The sequence below is a fragment of the Vulpes lagopus genome, chromosome 3 (assembly GCF_018345385.1).
Source record: "Vulpes lagopus strain Blue_001 chromosome 3, ASM1834538v1, whole genome shotgun sequence".
NCBI lineage: Eukaryota > Metazoa > Chordata > Mammalia > Carnivora > Canidae > Vulpes > Vulpes lagopus.
The window spans coordinates 80,358,189-80,364,928 of NC_054826.1; positions in this window are offsets into that span (position 1 = coordinate 80,358,189).

Below are 6,740 nucleotides of genomic sequence, written 5' to 3' on the forward strand. Positions count from 1 at the left end.
GGGTGCACAGTAGGTGCATTTGAAGGAGTGATTAGTTCTCCCCCGCCCTATACTCCACTTCTATAGGGTTCATCTTTCCCTGAGCATTTTTCAAAATTTTTTATGAAAAATTTCAAAGAGGGATTCCTGGGTGGCTCAGCGGTTTAGCACCTGCCTTCGGCCCAGAGCATGATCCTGGAGACCCAGGATCAAGTCCCACATCAGGCTCCCTGCATGGAGCCTGCTTCTCCCTCTGCCTGTGTCTCTGCCTCTCTCTCTCTGTCTCTCTCCCTCTCGTGAATAAATAAATAAAATCTTTAAAAAAAATTTCAAAGGTACAAAAAGTTACAAGGATTCTACAGGGAAAACCCATATACCCACCACCTACATTTTACAGCTATTAGATTTTCCCCTGACTTCTTTTAAAAGTTTGTTTAACTTTTAAAGTTAAGTTAGTTAACTTTTAGTTAAGTTTTAACTTTAACTAGTTCTGAGACAGCAGAACTAATCAGTTATACTGGGAAGTTACAAGGTATCGGTGGTGCTTGGTGTTTTAGAGAGATGTCTATGATTTCCAAGCCATCTCTCCTCCCCTGTGAAATCAAGATATGCTCTAACACCATAGGGTATTTATATGAAAATCCTCTGGAAGCTCTGAAAATTAAATCACTTTCAGGGGCACCTACATGGCTCAGTTGAGTGTCAGGTCACCTCAGGTCATAATCTCATGGTTAGTGGGATGGAGCCATGCATTGGCACCGTGCTCAGCGGGGAGTCTGCTTGAGATTCTCTCTCTGCCCCTCCCCCACTTGCTATCTCTGAAAATCTTTCAGACAAATAACTTTCAGATATCCCCACTTTCATTGAAAAGCATATGCACTCAAGTGATTGCAGACAACCTGCCTCATAAGGTCTGATCCATTATGATCACACAGTGGCTATTCTGACAGAGTCCACTGCTGCCGGGGAGTTTTCAACACCACCCAGAAACAGAGAAGAAAAAGCACCCAGTGTACGAGAGCACATCATAAACTAACAAAGCACACAGAAAATAGGCAAGTGGTCTTTTGTCAAAAGATTACCATCAGAGTGTTTGAAGCACTTTGAACCAAGTTGGGACAAAGAGCCCAAAGTTTCTTTTTCTTTCTTTTCTTTTCTTTTCTTTTCTTTTCTTTTCTTTTCTTTTTTTTTTTTTTTAGATATTTACAGGACAAAAAGGCATCAATAAGTTAAAGATTTTTAAAAAAATCACAGTCTTCTATGAAAAAACTGAAGCTTAGATGGATAAAGGGATTTGCTCAAGGTCACACAAGTAGACACTGACATAATCAGGATTAAAACCCTGGCCTCTATTCCTAGTCTAAAGGGGGAGGAAAGGGTGCTGGGGCTGTGCTGGTCTCCACCCCCACCTAACAGTGCAGCCCTGGGTCTACCCACCTGTCCTTGTTGAGAGAAGGGTCATTTACTGTTCTTTAAATAGAAGAGAGGTTGGGTTTTGTTTTGTTTTTAAATACAGAACTCACAGGAACAGGACTAGATTTAAATATTAGTCCTTTGTTTCCAAGGGAAGAAGCTGTAGAAAGAAATGAGCATTTCACTGCAGACTTTTCTCAGTGGAACAGCTGTGAGCCCTAAAGCTTGGATTGTCTCTTTCTGGTATCTAACACATCTACCCATAACCTTTCATTACAAAATTGGGAACATATTCTCAAGGGAAATGTTATTAACCAGACTAAATTTATTTATTTTTTTTTTTTTTAATTTTTATTTATTTATGATAGTCACACAGAGAGAGAGAGAGGCAGAGACACAGGCAGAGGGAGAAACAGGCTCCATGCACCGGGAGCCCGACGTGGGATTCGATCCAGGGTCTCCAGGATCGCGCCCTGGGCCAAAGGCAGGCGCCAAACCGCTGCGCCACCCAGGGATCCCCAGACTAAATTTAAAATGGTCTCTGGCTCCTGAAGAGTCAACAGCGGAAAAGCAGTACAAAAGCAAGAACCCCAGGATCCAAAACAGGATTCTATTTATTTATCCTATTCATTTATTCCATTTGACAAATATTTATACATACTGTGAGCCAGGCACTATATATGTATGATATATATGACTTATGTGTGTGTGTATATACATATATATATATTATGTTTATATATTTACTTTGAGTCAGGTACTATTTTAAGGTCTTTATAATTAATAAGTCATTTTATCCTCATATTAACCATAGAAGATCCCTGTCAACTAAATTGACTCTAAGAGCCCAGCAGGAAATGTATCTGAATATGTTGGAAGGGTTAGCACAGTGTGTTCAGCCAGCACATTGAATGATGATGTCCCGGCACGACACAGATAAATAAAAAAGGCAGAGAAGAACATAACAGTGCCCAGAAATTTGTGGTAGTTTCCGGTGGCTGCTGTAACAAATTAAGCTTGGTGGCTTAAAACAACACATTCTCTCACAAATCTAGAAGCACAAAGTCCAGAACCAGTTTCACTGGGTCAAAACCAAGGTGTTGCAAGGCCATGCTCCCTCCAGACGTTCTAGGGGGGCATGCATTCCTCGCCTCTTCCAGCTTTTGGTGGCTGCTGCTGCCATTCCAAGGCTTATAGCTACAGCTCTCCAGCTATCAATCTCTTCCAGCTCCACATCACCTCCTCCTCTGTGCGTGTCAATTAGCCTGCTTTCTCTTATAAGGCCATTTGTGACAGCACTTAGGACCCACTTGGATAATCAGGTGATCTCAAGATCCTTAACTTAATCACATTTTTTATAAAAGGCCTTTTCAAAATTAAGTAACATTTATAAGTTCCAGAGATATCTTTGGGCCAGATATTTTGAGGGGGCCAATTTTCAGCCTACCACAAAATCATCTAGCTAAGAGCAGCCCCCTCCACCTAACATACACACACACACACACACACACACACACACACACACACACACAAATACACTCACCCTCTCAAATTTGAACAGGACTCTCCTGTGAAGCAGAACCGTTTATCTGCAACTTCATCAAAGGGAAGGCAGACATCAGGGCCCTACAAGGAACTCTCTGAAAAGTACCTTGCAACATCTTCTGGTTTCAGAGCTGCTACAGCAGAAGCGCCATGACTGGATGCATGTGATGGAGGAGACTACTACCTTGGCTGGGAGTGGATCCATGTAACTCTCAAGATTCCCTTGCAAACTTTTAAAGAATGCTCTTCTGACTCATTCCCATGTTTTCCAGAGGTCACCTTGCTTGGACACACTTGGCAGGGAAACATGGAGTCAAACACCTGCTCGAGAGCTGAGCATTCACCATCTACCCATGGCTTTAAGTTGGATGCAAGGTCAGAACCTGCCTCCTTTGTGTTCGGACTACTTGCATTTCTCACAGCAGGTGCTTCTTGGGCTGACTTTATACCTGGCTTCCTCTTGGCTGTCCTTCCCTTGTTTTCCCTTTGTGCTGATTTCTAAACCCACTTTAAATAAAATTGCATTTTATTGTGTTGTGTGGATTTTTATAAAGTAGCCTTAAGTAGTTTTTGGAACAAAGGTGGCATATAGAGCAATAGAGCATACCAATCCTTTTAAGACAAGTAAATATATGACCAGGTACATGGCTAGAATATGTCTCCTGCCCTCTGGGGTGTTACACCATTCTTTCGTCTACAGCAGGGGTTATAAAACCAACTTTTTTTTTTTTTTTTTTTTTTTTTATGATAGTCACACACAGAGAGAGAGAGGCAGAGACATAGGCAGAGGGAGAAGCAGGCTCCATGCACCGGGAGCCCGACGTGGGATTCGATCCGGGGTCTCCAGGATCGTGCCCTTGGCCAAAGGCAGGCACCAAACCGCTGTGCCACCCAGGGATCCCTAAAACCAACTTTCTCATCTTTTGTCAGGTTCCTCCCAACTTGAGGCCCCAACACAATGGAAATGTTTTGGTAGGAGTAGCTGAGCCTGTATGGTTTATTCATCCATGAGATAGTCATCTAGGGTGTGTCTGATAGAAGCTTGTTGAGAGGAGTCAGTCACATGGCTTGTGACCATGGGGGGAATGAGCTGAACCTATCTTCCCAGGTGCTTCTGCCAGGAGGGCAAGTGGGAATCAGCCATAGAGAGGACCAGAGCCCAGTGGGGCATGGTGCTGGCCACGGCCTGCCAGAACACACTGCTAGTTGAGTCTGGTGAGTGAGCACTGTCCTCAATCTCCAAAGTCATCTCCATCTAGATTCCTGGGGTTCTTTGCAGAGGGACACACCAAATAGGCAGGTTCACCAGCTTGCCCTTCAACCTCCACTCCCCGTTGTCTTCCCACTCCTGTGAAATCCCTCGGATTTCAAAGGCAATTTCTTGTTTCTCACACCAGTTTTAGAGCCCATCTTAATGGTTTCCCCTTTCACTCTTTCTCCCAGAGCCCCACTCTGACATCTTATTACCATCCTGAGGGCAGGAGAAAGAAAGGGGATGGAAGGCATGGTCCTCTGTTCCCTAAGTCTTGGAACAGGCTGGGCTAAATTCTCACTTCCCTTCTCCTAGGCCACACCTTCTGGGGAGAACTGGGATGTGCTCTCAACCAGCCATGGGGTGACTGTGGCTTTGACCACGCCAATTTCTAATGCAAGTGCTCCTCCCACCCAAACTGGCCTTCCCAACTTGCCAAAAACAATTTCTGTGTTCCTGTGGGACTTTCATTAGAGATTTTCCATCTTGGAGACATAATGGGAAGCAGGGAGTGGCAGGGGCCGGGGGAGGGGGGTGTCTGAGCTTCTGCCCAAGGTTGACAATGCGTATTTCCCCAGATGGCACTTGCCTCTGTCCTCTCCTCCCTGATATCGGCTTTCTAGGGCCATAACTCCTCCTTACTGACTTGTTTCATGCTTTTGTTTTGCTGATATCGCACAGCACATTCAATAAAGGTTTTGCTCAACATTCTCTAGAATGTTTGTGCACATTCTTCAGGGAGTCAGGAGAACCAGACAGGAAAGTGGGACAGGCCTAGGAACCTGTCCTTGATGGACTGGTAGCCAGACAAGTGCAGTGGAAAGGTCATGCATTCTTATCACACTTGGCTAGCACAAAGATGTTGGGCAGGCTGTTGACGCTTCCAGAGTCCACCCTCACTAGGTGATTGGAGGCCCACATGTTCGCAGTGTTTTCAACCATAAAACCATGACCCAGCAAGCATCAGGTGTCCTTTGGGTGGAACCTCAGCGTGCCTTCTTTGCAACATAAGCTCTACTACCTCCAGAGAATGGGCTCAAGATCCAACTCTCTGAACTCAAAGTACCATCTTTTCATGAAAACAAGCAGACTAGACACATTTGGGCTTTTATAATCACTAAGTTTTCTCCAGACATAAAGATGGACTTGAGCTGCCACCTTGCCTGATGTTGGTTGCTAGAGAGCCTTTCCGTCTCCCATATGCCTGGCACATGTCCATAATCACAGGCTCTGAAAGAAATAAGGCCTGGGCATGTAAACGTTGTGCAAGATCCTGCAGAAAATGCTGTACAATCCATCATGGAATCATAACACACTGTGATGTGAGGCCAAGGGGCCACAGCAGATCATCTCCTTAGATTTCCCAGCACCTGCTGACACATAAACGGATCACTTGACCTGTGTCCTAATTACAGGATGGAAACGTTTTATGAGGGCAGCCCGGGTGACTGAGTGGTTTGGTGCTGGGGCGTGATTCTGGGGACCTGGGATCAAGTCCCACGTCGGGCTCCCTCGCAGAGCCTGCTTCTCCCTCTGCCTGTGTCTCTGCCTCTGTGTCTCTAATGAATGGACGAATAAAATCTTTAAAAAAAAAAAAAAAGGAAACGTTTTATGAAAGCACCTGTTGTTTTACATAAGTTTTTGGAGACCTTATGCCATCCCATATGCCTGCTCACTCTTCTTTTGGAACAACTTATTCACCCTTCAGGGAAGCCTGGGTGGCTCGGTTAGTTAACAAGTTGGCTCTGGATTCATCTTCAGGTCATGATCTCAGGGTCATGAGATCGAGCCCCACGTTGGGCTCCACACTCAGCAGTCTGCTTGAGATCCTCTCTCTCTCCCCCTCTGTCCCTCATCCCTCTCATGCTCAATTCTCTCTCTGAAATAAATTAATTAAAAAAAAATTATTCACCCCTCAGAGCCCGCTCAGATATCAGATATCCCCTCTTCTGGCATCCCCAGTGTTTTTTGAATCTCCTTCGAGGGACGCCTGGGAGGCTTAGTGGTCAAGCATCTGCATTTGGCTCAGGGGATGATCCTGGAGTCATGGGATCAAGTCCCACATTGGGCTCCCTATGAGGAGCCTGCCTCTGTCTCTGCCTCTCATGAATAAATAAATAAAATCTTTAAAAAAAAATCTCCTTCTGGACCTCAGTGGCCCCTGCTCTTCCCTGATCACAACACTTAAGGTCACACGTTAGGCTATTTGTGGAAGAACCAGAAGCTCTTCAGGCTCTGCAGCTTTGTTTTTGGTGCCTGACTCAATGTGACCCAGAACAGTGCAGAATAAATGTCAGTTGAATGAATGGTGTCACTCTACTTACAGAAAAATGGAGGCCAGGAGTCAGGTTGGTTAATTGACTCTGAATTCCACTAGGGACATGAGAGGAGCTGCATCATTTGTGAATTGCAAGGCTTAAAGTATCAACAACTCTGGGCTCACTGCACAGATGCCATAGCAAGCCAAAGGTGATTTCTCTGTCCTGTTCATTGCCTTACACAGAAGCTCACGGTTTCAGGAAACTTCAGACTGCCCTATAGCATGCCAGGC